Genomic DNA, 21,141 nt, shown 5'->3' with positions numbered 1-21,141 from the left:
TACCCCCATCCTTCGGTGGTGGGTATGAAAATGAAATCGATCAACTTATGGTCTAGATAGTTCTAGTAATGGAGAGGGTCGCTCTTACCTAAATATACCCTACACCTCTGCTGTGGTCAGGATTTTATAACTTGATGAATTTATTTGTAACACCCAGTAGGTTGAGAGATAGATCCATTGATAAGTTGACGGATCAACTAAAAGTCACTTTCTGATTCGATCTAGCTATGTTAGAGACAGACAGACAGACTGTCTGTCTCTCTGTCTGCTTCTCTCTACTTCTCTTCTCTCTCCACTCCCACAATGTTTTTTTCTACGACTTCCACTGTGTGTACTGATTTTGGAAACCTCTGCAGCCTCCAACCATTGCGATTCTGTTTGATGAAATTTGTTACCTCACCATCCTAAGGCAGAGGGCATAAAAATTCCTAACTTATAAAGGCAATTCATACAAAAAAAATCTTTCACTTTAAGCAGACCCGCCGCCTTAATGATAAATTTATGAGGCCGAAAATAGATTTCTTTGGACTTCAATAAATGAAAATGCAAATATTTTCAAATACTTTGCAGGAGTTTAAATTTTAAAATTTTAGTTGGAAATGTTTTGGTATACCCACCAACGAAGGAGGTGGATATATTCATTTTGACATTCCATTTGCGACACATCAAAATATTCGCTTACGACCCTTTAGTATATTCGTGGTCGTCGTAAAAATAGCAAGAATTATCTTGGGGTTGGGCTAAGCACACCCCCAAGATCTACGCTAACAGCTGCCTTATAGACCGATCTGCCGAGTTAGGGTCTGAAGTCCATTAAAGCTGAATTTATCACCCGATTTCGCTGAAATTTTAAACTGTAAGTTGTTTTAAACCTCTCAACATTCCAACCAAATATGGTTCAGATGGGACTATATTTAGATATAGCTGTCATATAGACCTATCTGTCGATTAGGGGTCTGAAGCCCATAAAAGCTTTATTTATTGCCTAATTTCGCTTAAGTTTAAAATAGTGAGTTGTTTGAAGCCTTCTGACATCTGTCCCAATTATGGTTCAGATCGGACTACATTTAGATATAGCTACCATATAGACAGATCTGCCGCTTAAGGGTCTGAAAGCCATAAGAGATTTATTTATTACCCGATTTCGCTGAAATTTGCAAACCGACATCCGACCCAAGTATGATGCAGATCCGACCATACGGATATCGCGCCATATCGACTGATCTTCCAATTAAGGGTCTAATCCCATAAAAGCAGATTTATTGCCTGATTTCGCTGAAACTGTTACTTGTGTAAGAGTTCTCGGGACCTGACTAAAATATGATAGGGACCAGCCCCTACTTAGATATAACTATGGATGTGCTAGTGGAGTTAAAGGAAAATAGGATGATGAATATATATCCATCGGAGGCCACCGTAGCGCAGAGGTTAACATGTCCGCCAATGACGCTGAACGCCTGGGTTCGAATCCTGGCGAGACCATCGGAAAAAATTTTCAGCGATGGTTTTCCCCTCCTAATGCTGGCAACATTTGTGAGGTACTATGCAATGTAAAACTTCTCTCCAAAGAGGTGTCGCACTGCGGCACGCCGTGTTCGTACTCGGCTATAAAAAGGAGGTCCCTTATCATTGAGCTTAAATTTAAATCGGACTGCACTCAATGATATGTGAGAAGTTTGCCCCTGTTCCTTAGTGGAATGTTTATGGGCAAAATTTGCAATATTTTCATCGTTGTGGGTATCCAAGGTTTGGCAAGGCCGAACTTAACCCTATTTTATACCCACCACCATAGAATGGGGGTATACTAATTTAGTCATTCCGTTCGGAACACCTCGAAATATTGATCTGCAACCCCATAAAGTGTATATATTCTGGATCGCTTCGACATTCGGAGTCGAACTAGCCATGTCCGTCCGTCCGTACGCTGAAATCGCTATAGCGGTCGCACATAAAAAGCTAGCCGCTTGGAATTTTGCATAGATACTTCTTATTGATGAAGGTTGTTGTTGTTGTAGCCCCATTTTCCTGTGGAGGTGGCGATCCTCGGCAAGCTCCACTGTGAGCAAGCTTGTTTCGGTCCATAGTACTGATCGCCGCGGCAATAAGCTGGCCATTGGTCATTTAAAGGCGCCAACAAGTCGTCTTGTCTTATCGGACATCATAGGCACTCAGTATTTGTGCAAGAGCCGTTGCCATCCGGGCCTCTCACTAAGACTTCCCGCTCGATACCATTGATTGTCCGCGACTGCCGTATGGAGTATTTCACTATCCGCAACCTGTGAGCGCTCGCAGCGAAGCTCCTTTTGACAGCAATAAACACCACACAGATCGGACCTCAATGTTCCAGCCTGTGTGGAGCTTACAGCTATCCCGTGCCGGTCGTTGATGTAGGTCGTTGGGGATTGCAAGTGGACCATATCGGTTCAGATTTGGATATAGCCCCTTATAAAACGATCGCATTTGACTTCTTGAGCAGTTATAGGCCTGAATTTTTAACCGATTTGGCGTAAATTCGGAAAGAGGCCTTGAATTTTGACTTTTAACTTCCACGACAAGTATAATCTGAATCGGTTAATAAACAGATATAACCCCCATAATAGCCGATACCTGGATTCTTGACTTCTTGAGCCCTTGGAAGCCTCAATATTCGTCCGATTTGGCTTAAAATTGGAAAAAATTGAGTTATGATTTCGGGCATCCATGCCCAAATATGACCCGAATCGGTCTTGAGCCTTTGGAAGCAAAGGACAAATACTTGCGTTATGACTTCCAACATCTATGTCAAGTATGAACCGAATCGGTCTATAAACAGATGTAGTCCCCATATAAACCGATCCCCGGATTTGACTTCTTTAGCCCTTAGAAACTTAAATTTTCACCTGATTTGGCCCAAAACCCTATCCTATGGCTTACAACATCAGTGTCAAGTTTTATCCGAATCGCTCAATAAGGTAATATAGGACCCCCTATGTACCGATATCCCGATATGACTTCTTGAGACCAAAATTATTCAAATCCAAACCCATTTTCAATTTTAGCGGAATCCATGGTGGTGGATACCCAAGATTCGGTCAGTCCGAATTTAGCATGCTTTTGATTGATTTCCCGATTAAAGGTCTAAGACCAGTAGAAGTCTCTTTAATTAACCACCTTAGGTTAGGTTAGGTTGGAAAGAGGGTGCATATATTAATCCACCCCATGCCACTATGGATATACACCTAAGGCAGTAATCGGCATGTTGTGCGCTCCAAAAACTATAAAGTAACATCCAAAAAGAAAATTTTAAGTTAGGAATTCCGTGCTATTTACAAAATCCTTAATTGTTTTCAATGCCACTCCTCTAAGTTGGTTCATGTCTGATATTGGGTCTCCACCTAAGTACCGGTATCTGTTGGACGCGAAAGCCGGGCAATGACAACGGAAATTCTCCAACGTCTCATCATCTTCCCCGCATACCCTATACATGCTATCACTTGCCGCACCGATTTTACATAAGTGAGCTCGTAGTCCGATGTGTCCTGTTATGATACCAATAGCTATACTGACCTCCTTGTTGCTTCCTTTCAGTAATAGCCTCGTCTTCTCACGATCTAGATCCCCCATAAGATTTTCGCCGTCCTACCGACCATTTCGTTGTTCCACAATGTTGCATGCGCATTTGTCGCCCACTCCCTTAACTCGAACTGCGTCGACCCGAAAGGCTTCGGGTTAGCCAAGTTTATTGACGGCAGTCCTCTGGCTTTCACCTCCAAATCGTCTGCCCTTGCATTTCCCTTACTCCGTTATTGCCCGGCACCTAAACGATCCGGATTTTCCCATCCTCAGAGAAGGCGTTAATCTCCTTCTTACACTGCAAGACTGTTCGTGACCTAACCGTTCAGGTTGTTATTGCCCTTATGGCAATATTACTGTCCGTAAAGATGTTCAGACTCGACGTCCTCGGGTTAGCACCACACCACTTCACGCATTCCATGATCGCCCGGATCTCCGCCTGCAGGACCGTATTATGGTCAGGCAGTCTAAACAGATGCCTGACCCTGCGTTTTCAATGTAAACCCCCAGGCCCCCTCTGTCCTCTAGCTTTGATCCATCCGTGTAACATGATCTTCCAGATCACAATACTAGGATTCCGTTAATCCAATTAACCGCCTAGCGGAAATTTAGCACAGTGGGTTATTTAAGGATCCTCATTATCCGCGTGTATGGTGCAGATCGGACAATAATTTGATATAGGCCCCGTATTGATCGACCTCTCGATTTAACTTTAAGGCTAAAAAAGCGCATTTGTTACCCGATTTCTCTGCTATTTGCCACAGTAAGTTGTCTTAGGACCCTCGCTATCCGCATCAAATATAATTTAGATTGAACAATATTTTGATATGGGGCCCGACATCTAGATTTAAGGTCTAGGGCCCATAGAAACCGCATTTATTACAAACTTTTGCTTAAATTTGTCGAATGTGGTTTAGATCGACTTATCACCCGATTTAAGGACTAAGGCCCTTTGAAGCCGCGTATACGATATTACCCGATTGCGTTGAAATCTGGGCAGTGAGATATCTTAGAACCTTCGTCATCTGGTATTAATATGGTTTAGATTGAACAATATTTATTTAGCTCCCATATAGACCGATTTATCGATTTAAGTTTTAAGCCCCATAGAAGCCGCATTTAAAAACCGATTTCATTGAAATGTGGAAAAGTAGGTAGTCTTAGGATCTTCGATATCAATATGTAATGTGGTTTAGATCGGACAATATTTTCATAAAACGCCCATATATTCCGATCTTTTAGGGTGTGCTGTGTTACGGTGTAAGTCCCTTGTCCCTTTTTGAACTTTAGGCTGTAGACTGATTTCAACAAGCAGACGGACAGACATGTCTAGATCGTATGTAACTATAAAGAAAATCTAATATGTATACTTTTTAGGGTCGAAAATTTTTAATTTGATTATTATGAAAATGGCCAATTCTTCGGTGATGGGTATAAAAACCGCATCTTTGGCTTGTAGATCATTTGGTAGGTTTTCGGTCGGGTTTGGTAGGAATTTTCTTAAATTTTGGAAAGAAATAATTTTCTTGAGTGGCAGCACTGTCCCCAACCTGGACACGCGTCCGGTAGCTTTCAGCTGAGCTTCACGTGATTACAACGATGCCCACACACACCGGAGCTCAGAATTCCAGTCCGTTTGGGTCTCATAGAGATCCAGTGCCGGGATGAGTGTAATTTGTTTGGGATGGTAAATGGACTTTATCGGTCCATATTTTGAAAATTGATTTCTTAACCCTCTAGAGGGCGCAATTCTTATTCAGTTTGGCTGAAATTAGGCACAATTTGTTTTGTTTTGACTTTTAACAACTGTGCCATGTATGATCCACATCGGACCATAACCTGATACAGTTGCAGTATAAATCAATCTCCCGATTTGACTTCTAGAGCATTTAGAGGGCTCAATTCTTATCTGATTTAGCTGAAAATTAGCACCGAGTGATTTATTTTGATTTCCAACAACTGTGTTTAATATGGCATAAATCGATCTATAACCTGTTGTAGCTTCCATATTAACCGATCTTCAGATTTGACTTCTTGAGCCTCTAGAAGGCGTTAATACCACCCGATTTCAATCAAATTTTGCGATTGGCATCTTATTTTGACTTCTCACATTTGCATCAGGTATGGTCCAAATCGATCTATAAACTAATATAGCTCTTTGACTTCTTGAGCCACTAGAGGGCGCAATTCAGATCCGATTTGGCTGATATTTTATAGTTTGTGTTGTAATACCCACAACCATAGGATGGGGGTATACTAACCTAGTCATTCCGCATGAACACCTCGAAATATTGATCTGCGACCACATAAAGTATATATATTCTGGATCGAGTCGATCTAGCCATGTCCGTCCGCCTGTCGAAATCGCGATAGCGGTCGAACGCGTAGGGTTAGTCGCTTGGAATTTTAAACAGATACTTCTTATTAATGTAGGTGGTTCGGGATTGCAAATGGCTCAAATAGGTTCTGATTTGGATATAGCTCCCATATAAACCGATCTCCGGATTTGACTTCTTGAGCCCTTACAAGCCGCAATTTTTGTACAATTTGGCTGAAATTTTGCACACGGAATTCTGTGACGACTTTCAACAACTGTGGATACTACGATCCAAATCGGTATTTAATCTGATATAGCTCCCATATAATCCGATCTCCCGATTTAACTTGTTGAGCCCCCATAAGCCGCAATTTCTGTCCGATTTGACTGAAATTTAGAATGCGGTGTTCTGTGACCATTTCCAACAACTCTGTCAAGTACGGTCTAAATCCGTCTATTATCAGATATAGCTCCGATATAAAACGATCTCCTGATTTGAATTCTTGAGCCTCTACAAGCTGCAATTTTTGTCCGATTTGGCTGAAATTTTGGTCCAAATCAGTCTATAACCTGATATAGCTCCCATATAAACCGGACTCTCGATTATCCTTGTTCGGTTCCTAGAAGCATTATTTTGCTAGTTTGACAAAAGTTTGATATGTAGAATAAAATTATGCCCTTCAACTTAATTAAGTTTGTATAAATTTAGCACGCTTTTACTGGTTTATGAATTCTAACAGCCATGACAACCAGTTCAGTTTTTAACTTGATACAGGTCCCATATATATGATAAAGTCAAGTAACAAATTTTTCATGGTGGAGGGCATATAAGATTCTAAACCCATTTTTATACTCACCACCGAAGAATGGGGGTATATTCATTTTGTCGTTCCGTTTGCAACACTTCGAAATATCCATTTCTGACCCTATAAAGTATATTTATTCTTGATCAGCGTAAAAATCTAAGACGATCTAGCCAAGTACGTCCGTCTGTCTGTTGAAATTACTCTACAGTTTTTGAAAATAGAGATATTGAGCTGAAACTTTGCGCAGATTCTTTTTTTGTCCATAAATTTGAAGATGAGCTATATCGGACTATATCTTGATATAGCCCTCATATAGACCGATCCGCCGATTTATGGTCTTATGCCCATAAAAGCCACATTTATTATCCGATTTTGCTGAAATTTCGGACAGTGAGTTGTGTTAGACCCTTCGACATCATTCTTCAATTTGACCCAGATCGGTCCAGATTTGGATATAGCTGCCATATAGACCGATCTGCCAATTTTGGGACTTAGGCCCATAAAAGCCACATTTATTATCCGAATTTGCTGAAATTTTGGACAGTGAGTTGTGTTAGGTCAATTTGGCTCAAATCGGTTCAGATTTGGATATAGCTGCCATATAGACCGATCTCTCGATTTAAGGTTTTCGGCCCATAAAAGCCACATTTATTATCCTATTTTGATGAAATTTTGGACAATGAGTTGTGTTAGACCCTTCGACATCCTTCTTTAATTTGGCATAGATCGGTCCAGATTTGGATATAGCTGCCATATAGACTGATCTGCCGATTTAGGGTTGTTGGCCCATAAAAGCCACAATTTTTATCCGATTTTGCTGAAATTTGGGTGAGTGAGTTGTGTTAGGCTCCTTAATGTTACTTTTTAATTTGGACCCAGATCGGTCCAGATTTGGATATAGCTGCCATATAGACCGATTTGCCGATTATGGGTCTTAGGCCCATAAAAGCCACATTTATTATCCGGTTTTGCTGAAATTTGGGACATTGAGTCCACTTTAAAACCCTTCTTCAATTTGGCCCAGACGGGTTCAGATTTGGATATAGCTGCCATATATACCGATTTGCCGATTATGGGTCTTAGGCCCATAAAAGCCATATTTATTATCCGATTTTGCTGAAATTTGGCAGAGTGGGTTGTGTTAGGCTTTTCGACATTCTTCTTTAATTTGACCCAGATCGGTTCAGATTTGGATATAGCTGCCATATAGACCGATCTGCGGATTTAGGGTCTTAGGACCATAAAAGCCACATTTATTGTCCGCCTTTGTCAAAATTTAAGACAGTGTGTTGTGTTGGGCCCTTCGACATCCTTCTTCAATTTGGTCCTGATCGGTTCAGATGTGGATATAGCTGCCATATGGACCCATCAGCCGATTTAGAGTCTTAGGCCCATAAAAGGCGCATTTTTTGTCTGATTTTGCTGAAATTTGGGACAGTGAGCTCTGTTGAGCCCCTCGACATACTTCTGCAATATGAAACAGATCGGTTCAGATTTGGATATAGCTGCCATATAGACCGATCTCTCGATTTAAGATTTAAGGCCCATTAATGGTGCAAATTTTTGGACAGTGAGTTCTGTTAAGCCCCTCGACATACTTCTGCAATATGCCACAGATCGGTCCAGATTTGGATATAGCTGCCATATAGACCGATCTCTCGATTTAAGGATTTGGGCCCATAAAAGGCGCATTTATTGTCCGATTTTGGCAAAATTTGGGACAGTGTGTTGTGCTAGGCCCTTCGGCATCGTTCTTCAATTTGGCCCTGATCAGTTCAGATTTGGATATAGCTGCCATATAGACCGATCCTCCGATTTAGGGTCTTAAGCCCATAAAAACCACATTTAATGTCCGATTTTGCTGAAATTTGGGACAGTGAGTTGTATAAGGCCCTTCGACATGCTTTTTCAATTTGGCCCAGATCGGTCCGGATTTGGATATAGCTGCCATATAGCCCAATCTATTGATTTAAGATTTTAGGCCCATAAAATGCGCATTTAGTGTCCGATATCGCCGAAATTTGGGACAGTGAGTTGTGTTAAGCCCTTTGACATACTTCTGCAATATGGCCCAAATCGGTCCACCTTTGAATATAGCTGCCATATAGACCGATCTTTCGAATTAAGGTTTTGAGTCCATAAAAGGCGCATTTATTGTCCGATTTTGGCAAAATTTGGGACAGTATGTTGTGTTAGGCCCTTCGATATCCTACTTTAATTTGGTCCAAAGCGGTCCAGATTTGAATATAGCTGCCATATAGACCGATCTACACATTTCGATATAGCTGCTATGGGGCATAAGGTATGCATTTTTCACCGTATTTTGACGAAAGGTGGCTAACATATATACCAGTGGTGGTGGGTATCCAAATTTCGGCCTGGCCGAACATAACGCCTTTTTACTTGTTACTTATTGCATGTTATTTTAGGAATTGGAAATATTTATAAGTTCATAGTAGGAATTTAATTTTTTTAAATTTATTAGGAATTCTTTTTTGGTTAAAATATCTTATGCACATTTCATTAGCTAAAATTATTCGCTAGAAATTTAACTGTTAAGCTGACTTAAACACATAGTCATAGATTCTATTTGTCTTCTTCGTTTGCAACTTAAAATGCCTTCTTAAGGTGTGTTTCATTTCAATCAGTTTACGAAGCACTAAAATTAATTAAACATTATGGCAATTTCACTCCGTTGAAATTTCGAATATTCGATTTTTTGTTGTGGGCACACATCGACACATGGACACATTAACATAAACAATGACATATTCCCGTAGACCAATGTTTACTCTATTGCTTTGGCTATTATTTTTTTGCTTTGTTAATTTGAAAAATAAAGAAAAAAAAGAAAATGTTTTCCCAGCGTGCTTTGTTTATTTAGAGTAAACATTAACGCTACGCTGTTTTCGCCAACATTGCAGTGCAGCCGTTTTTTGTTTTGAAAAAACTTAGAATTTGCCACGATTTTAGTGGGCGAGTAAATGTAAATAAACACTTGATTTTTTATTTGTCTGTATTACAAGTTAAATATTGAAAAAAAACTGTAGTTTAAAACTCAGAGGAAATTTTTGTAAACTTTTTATAGTGGTGGCAATTATTTTAATTGTTTAGAGAGAAGGCTGGCTATTCAAAGTAAGATTTTGTTCATGCTCTGAAATATTGATGGGATTATACTTTTTTTTATTATTATATAAAGATTTTGTTTCTTTTCTTCGCTTGTTTTCAATTTTCCATTTGTGTACATTTATCACTCTTAATAAAAAAAAAAATGCATTTTACTTTGAATTGTTCTTCGTGTCCTAATCAGTTCTTAACTTTTTTTATGTCCTTTCATATTCGTTAGTACAAAATTCCCTTCTTCAATTCCTTCAAATGTGGGCCTTAAGTGCTCAACGCTTCACCTTTTGCTTACTCAAGTGACCTGTCTGGTATTTTCTTTAGTTGTTGCTGATTTGTATTCGCATCCTTGCCCTTGTTGAAGCAAACATTTTTTTATGTCTCATTAATTGTTTATATCTCATAAACTTTCACTTGTTCTTAGTTTCTTCATTTTGCAAGAGCATACTACTCAACAACATAACTAATATCGCTGTTATAACTCTGGTCTTAAAAGAGACGAACATTGTTGGATATTAAACGTCAAAGATTTATGAATTTTTTTTTGGGCTAGTTAGAGTCGACTTTAAATTAGACTTCAATAGGTTCAATAGGTATGCTGAAATTCCTATTAGCGGGTCTGCGTTCTCCTTGCCAGATTGCGCAAACGTGCTGATGCATTTGATATATCAGCGTGTTAGGTTAGGTTGAAAAGAGGGTGCAGATATTAATCCGCCTCATGCCACTATGGACATAAACCTAAGCCAGTAATCGGCTTGTTGTGCGCTCTAAAAACCAAAAAGTAACCCCTAAAAAGAAAAATTTAAGTTAGGAATTCCGTGCTACTTACAAAATCCTTAATTGTTTTCAATGCCACTCCCCTAAGTTGGTTCATGTCTGATATTGTGTCTCCACCCAGGTACTGGTATCTGTTGGACGCGAAAGCCGGGCAATGACAAAGGAAATGTTCCAACGTCTCATCATCTTCCCCGTATGACCTACACATGCTATCACTTGCAAATTTTGCCCATGAAAATTCCACTAAGGAACAGGGGCAAACTTTTCACATATCACTGAGTGCAGTCTGTTTCAAGTTTAAGCTCAATGATAAGGGGCCTCTCTTTTATGGCCGAGTCCGAACGCAGTGCGACACCTCTTTAGAGAGAAGTTTTACATGGCATAGTACCTCACAAATGTTGCCAGCATTAGGAGGGGAAACCACCGCTGAAAATTTTTTCTGATGGTCTTGCCAGGATTCGAACCCAGGCGTTTAGCGTCATAGGCGGACATGCTAACCTCTGCGTTATGGTGGCCTCCAATTGTGTCTCCACCTAAGTACCGGTATCTGTTGGACGCAAAAGCCGGGCAATGACAAAGGAAATGCTCCAACGTCTCCTCATTTTCCCCGCTTGCCCTACACATGCTATCACTTGCCGCACCGATTTTACATAAGTGAGCTCGTAGTCCTATGTCTCCCGCTAGCTATGATACCAATAGCTGTACTGACATCTTTCTTATATCCTTTCAGTAATAGCCTCGTCTTTTCACGATCTGGATCCCCCCATAGGATTTTCGCCGTCTTACCGACCGTTTCTCTGTTCCACAATGTTGCATGCGCATTCGTCGCCCACTCCCTTAACTCGGACTGCGTCGACCCAAAAGGCTTTGGGTTAACCAAGTTTAGTGGCGGCAGTCCTCTGGCCTTCGCCGCCAAATCCGCCCTTTCATTTCCCCTTACTCCGTAATGGCCCGGCACCCAAACTATGCGGATTTTGCCATCCTCAGAGAAGGCGTTAATCTTCTTTTTACACTGCAAGACTATTCGTGACCTTACCGTCCTGGTTGTTATTGGCCTTATGGCAATTTTACTGTCGGCAAAGATGTTCAGACTCGACGCCCTCGCGTTAGCACTACACCACTTCACGCATTCCGTGATCGCCCGGATCTTCGCCTGCAGGACCGTATTATGGTCAGGCAGTTTAAAACAGATGTCAGTCCTTGGGTTTTCAATATAAACCCCCAGGCCCACTCTGTTCTCTAGCTTGGATCCATCCGTGTAACATGATCTTCCATAAGGCAATACTAGGGTTCCGTCAATCCAAGACTGTGCAGCAGTGCGTCGCCCTCGACTTCAAGGTTCTTCTCAGGTATCCCATCGGATACCTCTTCCGTTCCTTACATGTTTCCTATCGTCGTCTCGATTATACCGCGATGGTATGAGCTGCTCCCATCCTCAATCCATTCTCCCATCGCCGTAGTGGCTGCCTCACATTTAATCTGCATGTCAATGGGTCGAATATCTAGAATAGTCTCCAGTGCCCTAGTGGGCGTGGTCCTCATTGCTGCGCCTATGCCAAGACAACGTGTTCTCTGAACCTGTTGTATAGTCCTTATGTTGCACTTTTTCTCCATAGCAGTCCACCAAACTACTGAGGCGTAAGTAAGTATTGGTCTAATCAAGCTCCTGTAGAGCCAGTGGACTATCCTCGGATTCAGGTCCCATTTCGAACCCGTCTACATAGTGCCCAACATCTCTGAGCCTTCCCAGTACGCTTCTGAATTGGACACTTCCTGTCCAAGATCACACCTAAGTATTTGACCTTGTCAGATATCAAAATCGTCTTAATGAGAAAATATGGTGCGTTAAATTCGCCCACCTTCGTCTTTCTCGTGAACAGGCATACATCAGTCTTCTCTGGGTTAACATTGAGACCTCTGGGTCTAGCCCAGTCATATGGCATATGCAAGACCCTTTCGGCCCTTCTGCATAGCTCGTTCGGATCCTTACCCCTTAGAAGTATTATAACATCGTCTGCGCAGACGGGTTTAAAACCCTCCTCAGTCAGCATCCGTAATAGGTCATTTATGATGGTCACCCATAGGAATGGCGATAAAATGCCCCCCTGTGGCGTGCCCTGTGCCACTTTCTCCCTCATATTTATGCCATTGGACACACAATTTATCCACCTGTTCCTTAGCAGATGGTTTATCCAGTCTCTTAATACAACTCAATGTCCCAAAATTTGCTCTATATGGGGGCTACGGGGGCAGACGGACAGACGGACGGACATGGCTAGATCGTCTTAGATTTCATAGGGTCAGAAATGGATATTTCGATGTGTTTTTCCAAACGGAATGACAAAATGAAAATGCCCCCATATTTCGATGGAGGGTATACAAATATGGGTATATTCCAAATTTCAGTTCAAAATTCAAATTTTTGAGGGATGTAGCGTGATTAAGAAAGATTAAGGTCAGATAATTTTCAATTTTTATCTGTTATGGCTGAAATTTAGCACAAGGACATCTGCTATGACTTTCAAAATTGGTGCCAAGTACTTTTCGAATCGGTCTAAAATCTCATATAGGCCCCATATAAACCAATCCCTGCATTAGGCTTCTTAAGCCAATAGAAGACTCAGTTTTCATCCGATTTGGCTGAAATTGACAGACGGACTTCCATTATGACTTTCAACATCCATGTCAAGTATGTTTCAGTCTCAAAAAATAATACTCACTCCAGACCAACGCCCAGAGGTATGGACGGAAGGACGGACAGACATGTGGTTGGAGACTCAGACATCGTCTAATCAGAGTTGAGGGAATTGGTAAGAGGGAGTAGTGTTTCTTACCATTTGTTTTGAACTTATAGATGTCTTAAGCTAGTGGGAAAGACATTTGAGGGAAGTCAATGCCACATACGGACAATTCATGCAGAAAAAGAATTTAGGCCTCAATCAAGAGGCCTATCGATTAAATATTGGTGTGAATTTCTAGAAAGTATTGTACTTCTGACTTACAATCTATTTCCAATGAACACTCAAATTGGAAGTAAGGATATAATAGTGACACTCAACCCATATTTCTCCAAAAGTTTAAGGGAAAGAAAAAAGTTGGATTCTCTACCATCCCCACTCAATGGGATGCTTCCGACGGGGAGCATGATAAAATCCCATATGGGGTCATGTGTACATTGACTCGTAATACTTCCGGGTAGCCTCTTAGACAGAAATGCACCGGTGGAGGAACTCCTAAGGGATTTCTAATCTGCCCATGAACCATTGAGGAACAGCGGCAAACTTCTCACATATCAATGGGTGTTGTCCAATTCAAGTTTTAGCCCAATGATAAGGGTTCCACTTTGTTAGACGAGCCCGAACGATGTGCCTTAGTGCGAAACCTCTTTGAGGAGAAGTTTTTGCACGGCTTCCATACATGCCATACTACCTCAACAATGTTGCCTACATTAGGAAGGGAAAACCATCTCTGAAATTTTGTTCTGATGTTCTTGCCATGATGCGAAGCCAGGGTTTAGCGTCACAGGCGGACATGCTAATATCTTCACTACGGTGGCCTCCTCCAGAGGCTGGCTATGTATAAAAACGCGATGGCGATTGCCACCTACCCTATTCTTTTGTCTCTTCACCTTAATATCTCAAAAGCGCAACAGCTTTCGTTTCCAGACTGCTGCATGATTTCGAACGGACAGGAAAGCGGGTGGACATGACAAGAACATATTTGAATTTTAATTACTTCGTTAGCAATTTGAGATTACTTAGAAATTCTTTCAAAGTAAGATGTTACATTTTACCTAGCAACGAATGAATACCCATACACATTTTGTACTTTTCCCCTAGTTTTTATGCGTTTTCACATTTTATTTTAATTTATTACATTTCGCTTCAATGTTCCATGGAATTTACAAAATTTGAATTTTTTCTCTAGTTTCTAACAACGTAACAACACTCGTTGTTATAGTAGGTATGGCACTCTTGACTCAATGATGGATGTGTGCCACAATCACATGTGGTGGTGTTGTTGCATTGCCGACCGAGCCATCAAATCAAATCGAATCAAATAAAATCAATTCATTTGCTATACACATTTTGTTCAGACTTTTATTTTATTGCAAGCTTTTTGAATTATTCATTGGAAACTGCGATCTGGTATCGAAAAAGAGCAAAATAGAAAATTGTATCAATGATGATAGCTATTACAAGCCTATAAATGAATAGAAATTTTGTCGAGGCTATAGCTCATTCAGTTGGACAGAGATGAATTGTGGATGCCCTACTTTAGGTTTTTATAATGCAATGAAAGATGGGATCTTAACAACTATTGGGTTGCCCAAAAAGTAATTGCGGATTTTTTAGAAGAGAGTAAATGCATTTTTAATAAAACTTAGAACTAACTTTAATTAATATACTTTTTTACACTTTTTTCTAAAGCAAGCTAAAAGTAACAGCTGATAACTGACAGAAGAAAGAATGCAATTACAGAGTCACAAGCTGTGAAAAAATTTGTCAATGCCAATAGATTGACATTTGGTATGTGAAGTAAAATTTTGTTGACCAAAATCCACAGCAAATGCATTACAGCTAGGTCAATAAATAGATATAGTCTAGAAATCGATCCGGACTAACTTAATGAGATTTTAAACACACACCAACATCTAAAAACAAATAAAAAGGCGTTAAGTTCGGCCGGGCCGAACTTTTACTATCAACTCCTCGGGTATATATGGAAACCACCTTTCATCAAAATTCGGTGAAAATTGCATACCTTATGTCCCATAGCAGTTATAGCGAAATATATTCCGATTTGGACCAAATACTAATAAGTACAAGTCATTGTTCAGTGTGTTTGTGTATAACAAAATATTGGTCTTTTTAGTAGCTATATCTATAAATAAACCGATCGCAACTATATACGACACGGATGTCGAAAAGCCTAACATTAGTCACTGTGTCATATTTCAGTGGAATCGGATTATAAATGCGCCTTTTTATGGGGCTAAAACTTTTAATCGAGATATCGGTCTACATGGCAGCTGTATTCAAATGTAGACCGATTTGGGCCAAGTTGCAGAAAAATGTCGGAGAACCTAACACAATGCACTGTCCCAAATTTCGGCGAAATCGGACAATAATTGCGCCTTTTAAGGACCCAAAACCTTAAACTAGAGATCGGTATATATGGCAGCTATATACAAATCTGGACCGATCTGAGTGAAATTGAAGAAGGATGTCGAAGCGCCTAACACAACTCACTGTCTCAAATTTTGGCGTCATCGGACTATATATGCGCCTTTTATGGGCCCAAAACCTTAAATCGAGAGATGGGTCTATATGGCAGCTATATTCAAATCTGAACCGATCTGAGCCACATTGAAGAAGGACGTCGAAGAGCCTAACACCACTTACTGCCTCAAATTTCAGCGACATTGGACAATAATTGAACTTTTTATTGCCCCAAAACCTAAAGGCGAGAGATCGGTCTATATGGCAGCTATATCCAAATCTGGACCGATCTGTGCCATATTGAAGAAGGACGTCGAAGAGCCTAACACAACGCAAATTTCGGCGAAATCGGACAACAATTGCGCCTTTTAAGGACCCAAAACCTTAAACCGAGAGATCGGTATATATGGCAGCTATATCCAAATCTGGACCGATCTAAGCCAAATTGAAGAAGGACGTCGAAGAGCCTAACACAACGCAAATTTCAGCGAAATCGGACAACAATTGCGCCTTTTAAGGACCCAAAACCTTAAACCGAGAGATCGGTCTATATGGCAGCTATATTCAAATCTGGACCGATCTGCGCCAAATTGCAGAAAAATGTCGAAGAGCCTAACACAACGCACTGTCCCAAATTTCGGCGAAATCGGACAATAATTGCGCCTTTTAAGGACCCAAAACCTTAAACTGAGAGATCAGTCTATATGGCAGCTATATTCAAATCTGGACCGATCTGGGCCAAACTGAAGAAGGACGTTGAAGAGCCTAACACAACGCACTGTCCCAAATTTCGGCGAAATCGGACAATAAATGCGCTTTTTATAGCCCCAAAACCTTAAATAGAGAGATCGGTATATATGGCGGCTATATCCAAATCTGGACCGATCTGGGCCATATTTCAGAAGTATGTCAGGGGGCTTAATTAAACTGACTGTCCGAAATTTCGGCGACACCGGACAATAAGTGCGCCTTTTATGGGCCCAAACCTTAAATCGAGAGATCGGTATATATGGCAGTTATATATCCAAATTTGGACCGATCTGGGCCAAATTGACGAAAGATGTCGAAGGGCCTAACGTAACTCACTGTCCCTAATTTCGGCGAAATCGGATAATAAATGCGTCTTTTTATGGCCCCAAAACCTAAAACCGAAAGATCGGTCTATGTGGCAGCTATATTCAAATCTGGACCGATCTGGGCCACATTAAAGAAGGACGTCGAAGAACCTAACACAACTTACTGCCTCAAATTTCAGCGACATCGGATAATAAATGCGCTTTTTATGGCTCCAAAACCTTAAACCGAGAGATCGGTCTATATGGCTGCTATATCCAAATCTGGACCGATCTGTGCCATATTGCAGAAGTATGTCAAGGGGCTTAGTTAAACTCACTGTCTCAAATTTCGGCGAAATCGGACAATAAATGCGCCTTTTATGGGCCCAAAACCTTAAATCGAGAGATCGGTCTATATGGCAGTTATATCCAAATCTGAACCGATCTGAGTGAAATTGAAGAAGGATGTCGATGCGCCTAACATAACTCACTGTCCCAAATTATAGCCACATCGGACAATATATGCCCCTTTTATGGGCCCAAAAATCTTAAATCGAGAGATCGGTATATATGGCAGCTATATCCAAATCTGGACCGATCTGGACCAAATTAAGGAAGGATATTGAAGGGCCTAACACAACTCCCTGTCCCGAATTTCAGCAAAATCGGATAATAAATGTGGCTTTTATGGGCCTAAGACCTTAAATCAGCCGATCGGTCTTAAAGGGGGCTATATCAAGATATAGTCCGATATGGCCCATCTTCGAACTTAACCTGCTTATGCACAAAAAAAGAATCTGTGCAAAATTTCAGCTTAATATCTTTATTTCTAAAGACTGTAGCGTGATTTCAACAGACAGACGGACGGACATGTCTAGATCGTCTTAGATTTTTACGCTGATCAAGAATATATATACTATGTTGGGTCGGAAATTGCTATTCCGATGTGTTGCAAACGGAATGACTAAATGAATATACCCCCTATCCTACGGTGGTGGGTTTAAAAATTAAACTGCGACCGCATATACGTATTCTTGATCTTCTTGACACTCTAAGTCCATCTAGCCATGTCCGTCCGTCCGTCCAAATCGCGAAAGCCACCGAAAACTTAAAGATAGGCTTTCGGAATTGTGCACAGATACTTCCTATTAATGTAAGTCGTAGGCGACGGCAAATGGGCCATATCGGTTCAGACTTGGATATAGATCCCATATATATAGGCCCTTTGACATGACTTCTTGAACCCAAAGAAGCCGCAATTATTATCCGATTGGCCTGAAATTTTGCACATTGTGTTCTGTTACGACATCCACCTATCGGCTTGGACCATATCGGCCCAACCTGATATAGCTCCCATATAAACTAATCTCCCGATTTGTTATCTGAGCTCCTCGTAGCAGCAATTGTTATCCGATTTGGCTGAAATTTTGTACACAGTGCTCTGAAACTACTTTTAATAATCGTGCCAAGTGTTTTCCGAATGGGTGTATAACCTGTTATAGCTCGCATATATACTGATCTCCCGATTTAGCTGAACTCTTACACGTAGTGATTTGTTATGACGTCTAACATCCATGGTAAGTATTGTCCAAATAGGTCTATTGCTATAAAAGCCAATCTCTCGGTTAGCCTTCTTAGCCCATGAAGCTTAAATTTTTGACAGAAATTTGGTACTTAGAGTACACATGTGTCCTTCACCAAAGTTCATTTGGTTCATTTTTTGCAGAATCCATGATGGTGGGTTGCCAAGATAAGGCCCAGCCGTTCTTAGCACATTTTTACTTATTTTAATTTTAAATGAACTTTGGAATGTTAGCTGCACTATCGTTTATTTTTACTCCAAAGCTCCCCTTATAAAATATCACAGGGCGGGCACAAAAATAGTTTAAAAAAAAGCTAAAATTAGCTTTGTACAGAAAATGGATTAATAACCGTTTACTTGTTTAATTTGAATTTTATTTTACTTTCCCTAGTTTACAAATATTTTATCTCTTTTATTAAAATTTGTCTTATTAAAAGTTTTTAGCTTCTTACCCTAATCTCTCCATTTCCCTGAAGAACTTTTTAGATACACGTGTTTATTATTCATTTCTGTTGAAAAATTTTCGTAATTACTTCTAATGTCAACATTGTGAATTCTTTTATAACTGCCACTTAATATCGCATGTCAACACCACCATGTTGATGCCTATCTAACTGGCAATATGGTCTGTAGGGGATGCAAAGCAACTACTTTTCGTGTTCTACTTTTTTTTTCGCATTTTTTGTATACCCTTCTCTGTAGGATGGCGGTATACTAATCTAGTCATTTCGTTTGTAAGTAATCGAAAAAGTGATGTGAGATCCAACAAAGTATAGATATCCTTGATGGTCTTGCCATTCTAGGTCCATTTAGCCATGTCCGTCCGTCTAGTTTTCTGTCTGACCGATCGTCAGTCTGTCCATAGCTCTGTCCGTCCGTCCGTCTATCCTACCTTCCATCTGTCCGTCCGTCCATCTGTTCGTCCGGCTGTAAGTCAGTCTGTCCGTCCGTCCGTCTGTCTGTCCGTCCGTCTGTCTGGCCGTCCGTCTGTCCACCCGTCGTCCATCTGTCCGTCCGACTGTCCGTCAGTCTGTCCGTCCATCTGTTCGTCCGTCTATCCGTCCGTCTGTCTGTGCGTCAGTCTGTCCATCAGTCTAGCCGTCCGTCTATCTGTCCGGCTGTCTGTCCGTCCGTCTATTCATCCGTCTCTCTGTACGTCAGTCTGTCCGTCAATATGTCCGTCCGTCCATCTGTCCGTCCGACTATCCGTCTGTCTGTTCGTCCATCTGTTCGTCCGTCTATCCGTCCGTCTGTCCGTGCGTCAGTCTGTCCATCAGTCTGTCCGCCCGTCTATCTGTCCGGCTGTCTGTCTGTCTGTCCGTCCGTCTATTCGTCCGTTTCTCTGTGAAATTTTGTCCATATATCCGTCCGTCTGTCCGTCCGTCCATCTGTCCTTGCGGCTGTCCGTCTGTCTGTCTGTCCGTCCATCTGCCCTTGCGGCTGTCCGTCTGTCTGTCCGTCCGTCTGTCCGTCTCTCTGTGTATCAGTCTATCCGTCCGAACGTCTGCCCGTCCGTCCGTCTGTCCGTCCTTCCATCCGTCCTTTCGGCTGTCTGCCTATGCATCAGTCTGTCCGTCCGCCTGTCCGTCCGTCGGTCTGCCTATGCATCAGTCTATCCGTCCATCTGTCATTCCGGCTGTCCCTCCGTCCGTCTGTCTGCCTATGTATCAGTCTATCCGTCCATCTGTCCGTCTGTCCGTCCGTCTGTCCGTCCGTCTGTCCGTCCGTCTGTCCGTCCGTCCGTCTGTCCGTCCGTCCATCTGTCCGTCTGTCCGTCCGTCTGTCCGCCCGTCTGTCCGTCCGTCTGTCCGTCCGTCTGTCTGCCTATGCGTCAGTCTGTCTGTCCGCCTGTCCGTCCGTTTGTCCGTCCGTCTGTCCGTCCGTCTGTCCGTCCGTCTGTCCGTCCGTCTGTCCGTCCGTCTGTCCGTCCGTCTGTCCGTCCGTCTGTCCGTCCGTCTGTCCGTCCGTCTGTCCGTCCGTCTGTCCGTCCGTCTGTCCGTCCGTCTGTCCGTCCGTCTGTCCGTCCGTCTGTCCGTCCGTCTGTCCGTCCGTCTGTCCGTCCGTCTGTCCGTCCGTCCGTCTGTCCGTCCGTCCATCTGTCCGTCTGTCCGTCCGTCTGTCCGTCCGTCTATCCGTCTGTCTGTCTGCCTATGCGTCAGTCTGTCTGTCCGCCTGTCCGTCCGTTTGTCCGTCCGTCTGTCCGCAATTATTATCCAATTTTGCCTATCTTTTGTGCTATGATGTTTTTCATGACATTCAACAGATATGCCTAATATGATCAAAATAGGTCCAAACCCTAATATAGGGTTGCCCAAAAAGTAATTGCGGATTTTTTAAAAGAAAGTAAATGCATTTTTAATAGAACTTAGAATAAACTTTAATCAAATATACTTTTTTTACACTTTTTTCTAAAGCAAGCTAAAAGTAACAGCTGATAACTGACAGAAGAAATAATGCAATTACAGAGTCATAAGCTGTGAAAAAATTTGTCAACGCCGACTATATGAAAAATCCGCAATTACTTTTTGGGCAACCCAATAGTTGTCATATAAACAAAGCTACCGATTATACTTTTTGAAGTCGCACTTCCAGTCTGATTTGGATGAAATTTTGCACAACCACTTCTCCTGTAACCCTAAATATACATAGCTAATATGGTCTGAGTCGGTACATATCCTGCCACAGTGACCATATACACCGGCTTCTCGGT

At 41.6% G+C, this 21,141-nt stretch overlaps 1 protein-coding gene across 1 annotated transcript in view; it reads left to right on the top strand.

Moving 5' to 3' along the window:
• The window catches only part of LOC106090480 (tyramine receptor 1), a 94,374-nt gene that overhangs the window by 19,030 nt on the left and 54,203 nt on the right, over positions 1-21,141 (top strand). The gene's annotated exons all lie outside the window — the stretch shown is intronic.

The sequence above is a fragment of the Stomoxys calcitrans genome, chromosome 2 (assembly GCF_963082655.1).
Source record: "Stomoxys calcitrans chromosome 2, idStoCalc2.1, whole genome shotgun sequence".
NCBI lineage: Eukaryota > Metazoa > Arthropoda > Insecta > Diptera > Muscidae > Stomoxys > Stomoxys calcitrans.
Note: the sequence above shows the minus strand (reverse complement) of the source record. Positions and strands in the feature narration are given on the sequence as shown.